The 14,349-nt window shown below is 39.1% G+C and overlaps 1 protein-coding gene across 14 annotated transcripts in view; it reads left to right on the forward strand.

The window, feature by feature from the left end:
- The window catches only part of MYT1L (myelin transcription factor 1 like), a 383,199-nt gene that overhangs the window by 9,374 nt on the left and 359,476 nt on the right, over positions 1 to 14,349 (forward strand). The window contains exon 1 of one of the 14 annotated variants that reach the window (XM_032791092.2): positions 4,602 to 4,650. The exons of 12 other annotated variants lie outside the window; for them this stretch is intronic. The gene's annotated coding sequence lies outside the window, so the exon portion shown is untranslated. Of the gene's footprint in view, positions 1 to 4,601; positions 4,651 to 4,872; positions 5,252 to 14,349 lie in introns of those variants that run through there. One more of the 14 variants, XM_032791091.2, reaches the window with a different exon arrangement.

The raw sequence follows: 14,349 nt of genomic DNA on the forward strand, positions 1-14,349 counted from the left end.
TTGGATTCCTCCTTGCCACCCTGACATTTGACTACTGCTAATTCACTGATTAATCTCATTAATGTGATGATAGTAGGATTTGGAGTTGGCTGCCATTGTTCAGCAGACAGAGCTATTCAGCCCGAGCACTTGCCACCTCATTCAGTTTTGCTGTGATTTTTCAAAGGCTGGTTGAGTGAGCTATTGTGAAAGAGATTTCTCTGCCTTTCCCTTTCAGCACCAGGAGCTGTCCGCTGCAAATAGCAATTACATTCAGCACTGACTGACTTCTTACTAGTTTACTGTCAATGTGAAAATGACTTACTTTCATCACCTTAATGATTCTGCTCATTGAGGTAAAAGCAAGAGACGCCTTTATGCTTTATAATTAGACAATATGAAGATGGCTGGGGTAAAAATATAAAAGCTGTGCTCTTTAATGCTTCTTTCTTTCATTTTAAAAGTGTCCTTGCATGCATTTTGTTTAGTCTGTGAAATCAACATAATACTGTAGTTTAAATAGTACTTCCTTGCATCCATGCAATTTTACTGCCAAGATATAATGGCATTACAGGTGTTGTTATATTCAATGATGCCTCTTCAAAGTATTCCACAATGAGTTAATGCCTTTAGTTTTCCTCCTTTTTACAGGAATAAACATATATAGTATCAAGCTTAATTCTTCGACATTATGACTGCCCTCACTGGCACCAGCACAGATGGAAGCTTCCCTGCATTGCAAACCCCAGTTTTCAGGAGTTTGACATTGCTAAGCACTGTTTGACTGAAACTTAGTCTAAAAGATCTCCTGTTGGTGAATACATAATATAAACGACTTAGCCTGTTTTCGGTGGCAATAAAAATACAATCGTTTTCTGGTTTGAGATTTCTAAATCAGACTAGGCATGATTTGTTTAAAATTAGTATTAATTTAAAACATGGTATTAGTGCACGATCTGCTGCTATGCAGTTTGGTATGTGATTTTTATTATGTAAAAGTTATATTGCTATCAGTTAATTGGCTACTGCGCATGCGCAGTAACTTCTTTTGTCACATTTTTCTTTCATTCCCGTTCTTCATGAACATGGCTCTATGTTCAGAATTGAAGCCACGCATTAAACTATGTTGTGTCAAGGATTGGTCATTACTTGAAAGAAACTATTGCGAATCATTAAAATAAAAATTCTTTTACGTTAAAAGTGCATCGCTGAAGAGCAGTTAAGCTATTAAATAATGCATGTAAAATATCCAAGTACCCAGTAACACAATAGATTCCAACGATTCCTCTGCAGCCACTACAGGCCATTGGATGGCTAATGCCTATTTTCAAAATTCTCCAAATACATCGCCACAGAATCTACTTTAACCTTTTGTGGGGTTACTGTAAAGCCGAGTTTCACACAGTTCTTAACAGTGTACGTCAGTGAAAACCTGCTCTTAAGAATAAATCTTTTCCTGTCACCTGCCTCCTCTCCTGCCCTACCTCCCTCTCCAGAAGTACTTTTACCCGTAATTGTTTCAGAAGGCTGTACCTTTAATAAAGGACATAGGGAGGGTTCTATAGGAACAGGTTCTTACGGTAACAGTCTAATTAAGGCTGCTGGTTGCTCCCCTTTCCCCACCCTTTCTAATAAATACAGGACTTTAATTCCAGCCTAACAGTAGTAAGTTTGTCTCGTGCATGAGTTATGCTTCCGGTAGCTTGCAAGAAACTATCACCAGTGAGAAAGTCAATGAAATGGTAGGTTCTCCAGTATAGGTCAGCATTAGTTCCCTTAACATTAATAGCCTGCAGAAAGAATACAGTGCTCTCTCATTAACGCCGCTTAACATCTCCTCCCCCGACCCCCACCCTGAAGAGGCCTAGGCTGTGGGAGGGGGAGGCATCCCAGACCATTAACACAATACCCTCACGTCTTAAGGAGGATAATTAGGCCAATGAATCACCAGTCTCCCAGGTTATTTTCCACAATAGTCTTTTTTGTGTGTGTGTGTGTGCAAATGCTTTTAATTTATGCTGCTAACTCTGGGCTCCATCCTGCTCCCATGGGGTGGTTTTGGTACTGGCTTCCATGGCAGCAGAGCTCGGCCCTTTCTTTGCGCCAGCTCGAAACCTGAACAAGAATGTGAGCTTTTTGCCAGGTGCAAACGTTTCCCAGCCATTGCAGTTTGTAAACACCTGTCAGGAGGTATGTTTACATACCTCAGCTAATACCATGTGGACACGGTACATGTGAACATATGGACAAAGTAAGGTGGCGTGTCAACTTGTGGCATATGAAAGAGGACAGGTTTTTTTGTCGGGTTGGGTTTGTCCCCCACCCCTCGGAAGAGGAAGCTACCGTAAAATACTGAACCCAAAAGTGATCTCAAACAACAGAAGCATATACAGGCTGTTTTTGGTGACTACCCTTTGGCAGGTGTTTTTACATTTTCATTATTTTAAATGGTGGCTTAGTTCAGTTAAAAAACCCAAAGCCACCCCCCTGCTGCATAAAGCAGCAGACATGGTAGCTAGCACTCGCTTTCCGCTTAGAGGTCAGGAGAGGCGTTTCTCCTTGAGAAGCTGTCTCTGCTTCCTCTTTACTTTATGGAACAGCTTTCACTGTCTCGGCGTCTGCCCCTGCATGTCACACCTGCATTGCTCGAGCTTTGCGAATGTTTTCCCCATGGGTGCTCCCAGAATGTTGCCTGTTCTAGACGCCGGCGTCACGAGGAGTCCTGGGAGTGTAGGTAGATGTAATCGGAGATGACAGAGAAGAATCACAGAAAATACAGGGGTGTGTGTGTGTTGGGGAGAGGAGAGACACACAAATCCTTTCTGCTTTATGGGGAAACACTCCATATTCCACCCTCCCAATTAATGCAAGCGATGGTTTTGCTCTTGCTAGCATGTTCCTCATCCTGTTTGCTGTGATTTAGCCCCCTTTCTAAAACCTCTCTCCCTTGTCAAAGTTTGTCATCCCTGTGGCTGTGGAGCGGCTCGGAGGGCTCAAGATGCTAACGGCTACTTACACACAGATCGCCCGCCCCCCGCCCCTTCAGACTGCAGCGTGATTTCTGGCAAGGCTAGATGGGAAGGGAATTGTAACCTCTGTAGCAACCAACATGTCTGGTCTCAACACGTCAGCCAACAGACTCGGGCTTTAGAGGGATTACCTCGGGGGTGGGGGGGGGGGAAGGTGTTTCTTGAGATTTACCCTTTTGGTGTTCAGTCCCTGCTGCTGAAACAGTGGGCAGCATGGTCCCCCTCTGCAAGTCTGCAGTGGTTTATCAGCAGTGGTGCTGCTTGCAGAGAAGAGAGCATCACTGTAGGCAGCAAACTAACAGGGTGGAGGAACCAGGGGGATTGCAATGAATGCCATGGCAAGGAAGAGGGCAACCAAATCAACCAGCGTCCATGTGCGCCTGTTCATACGAAAAATAGCTGCTTGGCAGAAATTGATTCTGAAGGACGGCTTTTGCCTGGTAGCTGCTGACAGTTTTACTGAGAGGTGCTCTACTTCTCTTTATATTGTATGGAGGGCAGGGTACAGCAGGGAAGCCTAGGCTCCCAGCTGCTAGACTTGCAACCAAGCCCCTTTGAGTATTTAAAGTGAGCTGCAGTTTCTTTACTGTCGTTTTGGTTTGACTTTGTGTAAAGAGCGCTGCAGTTCTACCTAGCTCACAAATTATCAGCCTAGTACGAAAATGGCATTTTTAGGGGACAGATTAAAAATGAGCCTTTACCTTCCCGATAACCTCATTGAGGAGCCCTGCCCCATATTTCAAGCGTTATACAGAAGTGAGGGAGGGGAAGAGGATTGAAAAAGGCTTTGTTAGGACAGTGAGTGTTGTAAAGGGGGTGGGGGAGTGTACTAATTTGAGTGAAAAAGACCCTCTCCTTGATAATACAGCTCATTTACTAGCCTGATGCAGCCAGAGCTACAAAATCAACCTGCTTTTGCTGGCAACATTTTTGTGAAAGCCACATGCAAATTTAGTCTTTTGTATATGAGATCTTGTTTACATTTGGTTTGTTTGTCAAATGAAAGTTTCCTTGATCAAGTTTATAACAGTGGTAGAAGCTTGGTAATCTTTCCAGCTGGAAATAGTTTATTTCTTTTGTTTTAAAAAAGAGAATATGGTGCTAGCTGGTAAAATAAATGAGGCTTCAGAAATTTGAGTTAACTCTATACACACTGGAAGGCTGTTTTAGTGGCAAGCAAATAACATTTATTTTTAATCATTTTAAAAACAATAAGCAGTTAAAAGTGTGCAGTTTTGCTCAATTCTTTTCAGATTTCTTTTATCCAAGCTCTATTTTGCCATAGGGTCAGTGCTAGAGGAGGTATTTTTAGATGTATCACCTACTCCGTATCTGTTAACAGTCTGGTATTTTGTGTTCCCATCTATTACATTAAATACAACACTGCACATGATACACATTCTGTTCCAGAGATTTAGGGGCCTGTGGGTACAGTGCAGGAAGCATCATGGTAGACAGCCCCAGTCTTGTCTGACTATTGCAAGCCTAATAAACAGGAGAGTTAAAAGAAATATTGGTTTTAAGCCAAAACTATAGCTGAAAAAATATCTTGCTTAGCGGTGAAGTCCCCCTCACGCAGACGTTAGGATTTGGGAAAATGGATATGTTTTTGTATTGCTTAAAGGATGCAGACTGAGAGAGGGTAAGTCAGCAATATGCTACTAATGTTATTCTGCTGCAGTAATGTGGTCTCTAAGGGAACTTGTGCTTGATGCATACTATACAGCCTAGGTTTTCTGTAGTCCATCGCCTGTCTGCTGCTTTTAAATGGACGTTACACCTGATCCATCAGCCACAGTGCTGCACGCATGCTCATCTTTTTTGCATCATTTAATGGTGTCAATTTATTAATTTCTGTCTTCTACTTCAGGCCCGTTGGATTCCTGTCTAAAAGCATTATTACTTTTGTCCATGTGGCAAAATAATTAGCATACAGATGAGAAGTGATCCTGTCTCTGAGCCTCGGTAGCAAGAGAAGATGTGCAGAGAAAAGTTGATTGGATGAATGGAGAACAAATGGTGGGCGTTCAAAAGCATTAGAAGAGTTTTGTTGTCGTGGAGCAGGTTTGTCAATTTTCTGGGTGAATCTCTTAAGATGGAAGGCAGGGTGGCTGGTGCTGGAATGATTGCCTGACAGACTGTGGCCTAGTTTAAGGTGCAGAACTGGACTGCAATGCATAGATAATTCATTTGGACTACTTTGTTTTGCAATTCTTCAGCTTTCCCTTTCATATTCCCTAAAGGTAAATATGCCCTTTTCTCACTGTTATTGTTCTCAGGTCACTTTGCTCTTGTTCAGAAAGTGAAGGAAAGTTCAACTCTCTGGACAGTAACAAAAGAATAGCCAGTTTTGCTGTACTTTTTTCCTAAACTGCTCAACATATTTTCATATGCAAAGATCTGGAGATTATCTGAATTGTTCAGGGCAAGATCATGCTCTCTCTGAAGTCAGTGGGGAGTTTTTGCCATTTATTTCAAGGGGAGCAGGATCGAGCCCTTAGTGATTATTGTTTTCTGAAATTTGCATTTGCAAATGTCCATTATTAAATATATTTAATGTTTGCTAGTACAATGTCCGTCCAGTAACATTAGTGAATGCTAGAAGTATTTAATTCTAACTGGTATGTATTTTCCTGGTTGGAATAAGATTGTAGTTTATTTACCAGCCAACTCACTAATGATTCTAAAACCCAAACTTAAGTTATAGATCTGCATATTGCTAGTGGGAGGGAAAAAAAAACATGATTTCTGTGTTGCTGAGAGAGGTTCTTTACTGAAGAGCAGGCTGAAAACAAAACCAAGAAAATAAATAAAAACAGCTTTTAATTACTCAGAATTCTACCAGAGAACACTGAACATGAATAGAATCCTCATTTTCTAATAGACCATCCATCGTCATAGATTTCTTACATAATTCTAATGTTGTATATACTACAACATTGAATGTTTTAAAAATTGGCTGGATTCGCTTCCTTCTCTGTATAGCCATTTAGGAACAGTTTTATCCTATGTTAATGGTTCTTAATCTCCTTAAAAATGGAGATATTCATTTTAACTGACCTAATTTTTTGAACTGCTGTTAATGTTAGATAGAAATGACTATCCTTGATTTGTCTTTACATAGATTTCTGACTACTGCAGATCAGTTAAACAATGATTGGCTTTTATTTTAAAGGCTTGTGTTTTTAGGAGTCATCTTTAACTATTTTGCTTTGGAGAACAACAGTGAATATTTGCAAAGGGAATATAGCTTTTTATCTTTTTGGCATTTCATACTTGTTTGGTATTTTATGAAAATAAACTACTACGCAAGCAGAAGAAGTCTTCACTATGCCAAAAACTCCAAACAAAAAATGTTGGAATAAACTATTTTCTCTTAACAAGCAGTGTGTAGCTGCTTTTGATCATTTCATAGTTTTTGTTCAAGTGTTGAATGCTTAGCTTAAACTTGGTTGTTAGGGTGAAGACAAGTAGTGTGTGTATATATAGTTGTATATATTTTAAACAAATAAGCTTACACTGAATTGCAGAATAAAATTCTAAACATTAGAAAAACAAAGTAAAGTAAAACTACGTACAGTGAAATGGAATCTAATTGGGAAAAAATCATGTTTGTCTCTAATGCTGGCTTTTTTCATTATATTCATTTATCAGCTGAAATGAAGGAAAGAAATAAGTTACAACTGGCAGATCCAAAATTCAATACATTTTAAGCTAATTTAAAATTGTGAATTGATTTTATGATTAATTTACACTATACTTTATGGATGATGAAATACTAAATTATTTGCATTTCAATCTGTCAGCATGAACTGGCAACACAAGGAGAATAATGTGGTTTAGTATTTTCATCTGCAGTGGTTTCTTTGTCTTAGACTGTACTACTCAGGCATATTCCTGCATTTTTAAAGGGGCCCAAATTGCATCACAATAGTTTTTAGTTCATAGCATGACTTTCTTCTTCTCTGCATTACTGCACCTTTTATGAATTGTAGAATCAAACTATTGTACGGATACAAAGATAAATAAAAGAGGAACAGAGACTTAAAATATATTTATTGGTTTATTATTTCTCTGGATTTATAGGTGACTAGTTTTATTTTTTTTCCCCTTTACTTTTGGTTTCATTTCATTTTAATGGTGGAGAGCTGAGTATATAAAAAGGAACTATTTTAATCAAACGCAAATATTATTAGCTAAAATATTGATTCAGGTGTTGAAACTTTGCTACATGAATGGTGGAAAAGCATTCTTCTGAATACTCTTTTGTTTCTGTGTAGCAATCTTGCTATACACTAAGGCAATGAAAATACAGAATTGTTATAGTTCCATCAGCATTTCCATGAGTAATCTGCATGTACATTATTTTTTAAAATACATAATAATGCACATTTTAAAAATGAAGATTTCCTATGTCAGAACCTATTTCCTGATGAACTCTTGAGTACTGTAGTTGTCTCACTGGTGGCAGAATAATTTTTCAGAATTTTTGTACCACTGAATATTATTGTGGAAATGTTGCATGTAATTTTAATTGGTCTGAACTAGATTAATGTTTGCATCACATAGGTCAACTATGAATGCAATTGTGAAGCTCTTGATAGTATAATGCAAGAAAACTTCAAGGCTATAAATTACTTGCTGACTCCCCTCCCCCCAGAAGTGATGAGAAGGCCTAATGATACTAATAAAGGTGGTTTAAATATCTATAGAAGTGCACCTAGATTTTCATGAAGTGAATCGCATTCAGCCCATGTGTTGGACTGTTCTCTAAATAAAGCATGCCTTAGGTCAATAGGTCATGAGCAAAGCAAATATATTTGGTATGCTGAGAGAGATTTTTTCCCTATAGAATTTCTACATCATCTTGCTTTGATGAGAACCATCATGACCATCTTACTTGCAGTGAGAGCAGCAAATTTTAATGACAAAGAACTTAAGGGGGAGGGAAACCTTAAATGGGCTCAGACAGTGGGTTATGAAAGCAGTAAGCATAGTTGTAAGTTTGGGTTTTAAGTCTGATCAGACCTCAGATCAGATTTGTTGTAGAGATACATTTACAGTGAAGCTGAAACACAGAGCACAGTTGCCACATAATAGTCCTAGCCAACCTGGTTGTGGAAGTAATCAAGGCTGCAGGGCACCCCATAGAGAGCCATCAAATCAAGTCTGCTATGGAGCTGTCTGGTAGATTGTGAACATTCAGAAATCAATGTTGCATCTGCCAGTAGACCCTTTGGTTCACTGAAACTCCCACCTGTCTAATGCATCTGGGCAATTGGTTTCTGAAACCAGTTTCCTTCAGGATAAATTTAATACATTTTGAGGGTCAGGCATAAGGAAATTGATTATGAGTTTGCCTAGTGCAGAGATATAAACATCTGTAAGATCACAGATTTTCAACCTACCCTGGGTTGCGGGGGGGAAAAGGGGCTATTATTTTGTGAATTATTTGAAGCCTACATTTCTCATACTTCATGCCAGCAAGGCATTTTTTAATTAGGAAGTTGATTAAAAAGGGCATGGTATACTATGTATGCATGTTCATTTGGCAACACTCCAGCTGTTTCAGAGTCTGGATCTATGGAAAGTGTTGCTCATCACCAGTTGCAGTGGTGGGGAGAATCAGGGTAAGGCTGTGGATTTTTTTTTTTTTTTTTTTTTTTTAATTACTTGCTTGGTAGGGTCTGAGAAGGCTGTTCTTTTGTTCTCACTCAAATTAAATCAAAAGAAAGACACGTTGACTTCAATGAATTTTGGATCAGGCCCTTATATATACAGTAAGACTTTGGGCCAAATACATCTGTGTGGTATGACACCAATGATGAATTTAGCCTTTTACATTTAAGACCTAATAATGTACTATAGCCTCCTGTGTGTTGTGGATAATTAGGCTTTTTAAGGGCAGAATGTATAGGCAAATACTATAGATACAGTAATTCAGATGATCCTTCAGACTAATCAATGAATGGCCCATGTTTTCATTGGTCTCTGCTACAGGAATAGTTATACAAATCATCACACATTTCACAAAGACTGGGAGAATGGGAATATTTACTTGAAAGAGGGCCAGTTTTTATATAATCTGTGAATGGCTTTCTTTATTTTTCCAAGGGAAATTCCCTCTTCTCCTGTTCTCTCTCATCAGGACAGGAGTATATTACCAAGGGAATAAAATGTTATGCCTAATTTTAGTGTTCTTCTGCCTAATGTGGTGTGAATAAGTGCTATGTTACAGCATTTAACCCTGTCCGTCTTTGTCACTTCATGAACATTTGCTCAGTCCAAAACAAAAAAACAAACAGAAACACCCCCCCCCCCGAAACAAAACCCCCACAATAAAATAAGAAAAGATATCTCAGATTTGTTGTTTGGATAAGCTATGGAGAGTGATCTCTTTCACTCACAGCAAATGCTCTGGGATTCCTTTGTGCTGCAGCAGAGACTCACGCTTAAGGATCAGGGAATACCTTTTAAAGGGTTTCCCCTGCCCTCTTGTGCTGCTGACTGCCATTGGCTCATCCCTTTTAATTTTTATCTCCTTCCCCAGAATGATTAGCTAATCATATGTCTTAATGTTCTGAATTTAAGAGTAGCTTATGCTAGTTTGGCTGCTAAATAGGTGGTGTCAGAAGATAGTTTCAGGGATGCTGAATTATTCCTCCATTGTCTCAAGGAGTAAGAGGCCCAAGTTTGGATGTGAAGCTGTATGTGCTGCAAGGCTGGGCACAACACTGATGGCAGGGAATAAGTACACCTACAGAGAGCGGTCATGATACTGAAACTGCTTTGGGGAGAACTTGTGTAGGTTTCACAAGGAATGTAATTAAGTAAAATACCTTAAACATATTTTAGAAACCATATTGATAAGCACAGACAAAGGGTATGTTGTATGAGCATTGTTAGGAACTCTTGACATGTTTGTGGAAGCTATTGGATATTATGGTGTTCAATGTCGAATTTTTGGTGTGCTTTGGTTATACAGCAATATGCCTGATTGACAGAGAGCCCTCTTGGACTGGTGTGTGTGCAGACAGAAAGGCTTGGCTCATCACTACTCATTCTATGACCTTTGTTTGTGACATAAGCCAGCATTGCCACCATGTTAGCCCTAGTAGGCCAGTAGAATGCTGTTTGTGCTGGTCCGTGTGAAAGTTAAAACAATATACAACAAGAAAGCAAATGCAAGAACACTTCCCTGTATATCAGAGTATTTAGATTATGTTACCCAGGGAGAGCCAAATCAACTCAATTTACTTTTGGAAATATGGAATTATCAATTTAAGCATTAAAACCACTGAGAGAGGAACTTTTTGATACACTTTTTTTTTTTTTTTTGTTATAGCTATTATATTCTGTCCAACCCTGCCAGGGGCTAAAACTGACTATTTAATGGTTACTTGCCATTTTGAATATCAGAAAGGATCAGTAGTAACTGATCCAGGAGGAGTTTGCCGGACATAAACCTTAGAATAAGGAGACACTTCTAGCTACATAGCCATTTTAACAGGATTAAGGTCCCAATCCAGCTCCTATTAAAATAAATACGAGTTTTGTCATTAACGTTAGTGGTAGCAAAAGTACAATCCTCCACTGTTTAAACTTGTTACATTAAAAATGTGTACAATAGAATTCTGAAACATACTTTACCTGTGGTTTATCAATTACATTGTTAAGAATCAGGTGCTTTCACCGGTTTGTTAGTTTGCCCAAAAATATGAATTCTAACATTGAATTTGAAGTTTCATTACTGAATATTGTTTTTCTGATAAATCATTATCATGGTTTTAGTAAGTTAAAAAACAATCTTTCCCCGTGAGATCTCAACACCCATAATGCTAGCCAAGAAATGTTCTCCTGTCCTCTCCAGAGGCATGATATTGCACCTGTTTACAAATAGACTGAACCACTAATGATCAAAACAGTGGTCTATTGAAAGGGTTAGTGTACTTGTATCAATAAATCAGCTTTTAATACCAGCAAGTAACTTTTTGTCCTTATTAAACATTTAATAAGTGATAGCTATTGAAGACTTCATGATTTCCTGATTATGGTTAGGATATTATCTTGCTAGCTCGTTAACCGGTACTACCAATCTCTCTCTCCCAAGGCCTCAAAGTGCTCTTAAACTGTGTGCAGATGATCCATTGACATGATTAGAACTGCTTTTCCATTACAAATGGCTTTGCACATGGGCTGTCAGCACACTTCTTTTGTTTGATCCTGATTTTCTTCCTTTCTGTCCCTTTTTTAGGCCACGGTATCCTATTTCAGCATGTCCTTTTTGATGCAGGACCCAGGATATATTCTGGAAATTGATGGTGGCACTGGAAGAGGTCTGCAAGTGCTGCTACCAAGAGAATTTCTAACACATGCTGCTAGCTAGTCTTGTTCTTTTAACAGTTTCTTCAGCCAGCAGGGAACGGCGGGGAGGAAGGGAGATATGGACAGGCTGCCCTTGGTGGTGTTAAATAGCATGACTTGATTTCTCAGGATGGTGACAAGCACTAACGCTTTTCTTCTGAATGTGTTTTCTGATTGGCAGTACCACATGGGCACTGGCCTTGGAAACAAAATAGCATCAGAAGTGTTAGCATAAGTCTTCTTACTAAGGTTTGCCTGACGAACCAAGAAAACCTGCTGAGCAGAGTGGTGTTTGAGACCATTCTTTTCCTGCTTTATGATTTCTCCCATTTGCTTAGCTTTCTTTGAGTCCGAAGTCCTGAGTCTTCCTTGCAAGGTACGTTGTATAGTCATCTGCACTAGTGGAAAGTGGGAATGGAATGATATTAAACCAGAAGGACAGCACTTTATACTCACTTTGCCCTCATGTAACTGGAATGGGTGGAGGGCAACTGAATATCTGTCAGTGCTGCTTTACAGACCAGTAGCTGTCTGGGGCATGCAATTTTGCTGAAGTCTAGATCACAAGCACTAGATAAAACATAAATAATATAATGCTTTGTATTTCTTTTGTCTTTCATCTGAAGATTTCAAAGTGCTGCATGAATATGTATTCATTAACTAAGACTCACAATATACCTTTGGGGTGGTTTATATTGTTTCTACCCTTTTTTGCATAGGTGAGAACTACAGCACAGCGAGGTTAAGGGACTTGCCCAAGATAGGTTCTACGCCAGCTGCAATTGGCTTACTTAACTCACCTTTCCCCTACTCTGTTTTCTTGGCAGCTTTTTGTACTTTGCGATAATTTGATTATTAAAGCACGTTATGATAGGTAGGAGTGTTCCATTTCCCTCTCATATGCCTTAATAACATGACAAAACCAAACATTTACTTTGGAGTAAGGATTTGAGACTATTACAAATGCTGATGGGATCAATAGTGTAGTTGCCTAGACAACACAGGTAATGCAATATTTTGGGTGGGGTAGATTATTTAGCTAGTATGTCATTCAATGATGCATGTTTTGGGACAGAAACTGTCTCTTTATATGAGTTTATACAGTACCTAGCATAAAGGGCCCTGATTAGGGTGTTGTTCCAATGAAACCAACACAAAGACCTAAGCCTGCAACGCAACTATTTTTTATGATCAGCTACCAAAGATCAATTTCAGAAAAAGAAAATAAGCAGGAAAATGCATATTGCTTATTTACTATGTGATAGCAGTATGGGATTTGGTATTGATAAGAGAGTAGCTTTGGATATTGCAGTGAAATGAAATCAATGTCCAATACACTATGGCTTTCTAGTACAGAGGCAGTAGCACTTTAATATAAAACTCACCTACTGGACTCAGACTCAAAATTCCACGCATCTACTCTGTTGTTAAGCTTCCTAATAACAGTCCCGTACCCCAAACAAACACATCTATATTTTTGTGGCAAAATACATTATCAGAAGAGAATACTAGTTCATTCTCGTGTGTCGCTGAGGTCTGGTCTATGCCTAAAGCTTAGGTTGATCTAGCTACGGTGCTCGGGATGTGAAAAATTCAGAGACAAAGTTAAGCCAATTTAAGCCCTGGCGTAGACACTGCTAGTTCAATGGATGGCTTCTTCCATTGATCTAGCTGCCTCTTGAGGGGGTGGATTTATTACAAGGATGGAAAACCTTTTCTGTCACTGTAGTAAGTGTGTACACTACAGCGGTGTAACTGCAGTGCTGCAGCTGTGCTGCTCAGGCGCTTGTAGCATAGATATACCTTGAGAGCTCTCTTGGCCAACAGTATAATTAATTGTAGGGGAATTATGAGAAACAAATTAGTCACTATTTCTTCTTTTGTTTTTGTGCAGCAATGAGGATTTTGCTGTCAGTGCATCTTGTGATATTGCACTGAAATTATATTTGCGATGTTACTATTATCAATTTGAGCATCTTCATGGGCTCAGCTCTGTACAAACAGAGGAATCCTGCGAAGGGACTCACCCATATTGACACTGATACCCACACATAGTCCCATTGTAATGATGGAAGTTCTGTGCAAGTGTAAATTCAGCATGGGAAGAATTACTTTGTAGGATCTGACCTATATTAGATAGACAACACAGTGCAGACACTTCAGGCACTGGAATGCTAGGTGATATTCAAAACTCATAGTGGTGCAGGTATCACCTTTTAAAAAGGTGAAACACAACTTGAGCTTGCAGAACTCCAGGGAATAAAATAATTTGAAGAGGAATTAATTGAAAAGATGGTGGTATTTTTTTCCACAAAGAGTAAGAAGGTAAATACAGAAAGATAAAAGTTGTGATCAGAAGGGTTGTGTCACTTCACACAACCAGCACAAATGTTTCAGTAGAAGTTTCCTGTACCAAGGTCCAGAATTAAAACGTCAGAATCCCTGCACTTTCCCAATAAAGCCTCAAGCACCATGTAGAGTGACTCTTTAACAAAATGGTTGGCTTATCATTGGCAACAGGGCCAAACTGTATTAGAGCTGAGTTAAAACCTGACTTGAGTCTACTGATGGGTACATTGGACTTGTCTAAGATGGTTGGACAAAACATGTCAAAACCAAAACTGATTTTTCCAGGAGGTTCCCTAGCTCTGTATAAGGCCTAGGACCAGATCCTCAGCTGTAATAAACTGACATAGTTCCCCTGACTTCAATTTGTCCTAATATGGGTAATTTTCCAGTAGGTCTTCAAACTATCCCTAAAGGAGCAAAGATTCGTAGGTAAAACACAGCTCAGGTCCCTCTATATGAAGTGTTATGTTTTTTATCATGCCTCCTTTCTCTTTTTTCAAAAAATCATCTGGGGAGGAAAGATTAATCTTTTCTATGGTATCTCACATCTACTGCACTGAAAATAATATTGTAGGAATCAACCCTGCATTGGCACGGAGATATTCTGGTTGGCTTCATTTGTCTCCTC

This window comes from Chelonoidis abingdonii, chromosome 3 (genome assembly GCF_003597395.2).
Source record: "Chelonoidis abingdonii isolate Lonesome George chromosome 3, CheloAbing_2.0, whole genome shotgun sequence".
Classification (NCBI taxonomy): domain Eukaryota; kingdom Metazoa; phylum Chordata; order Testudines; family Testudinidae; genus Chelonoidis; species Chelonoidis abingdonii.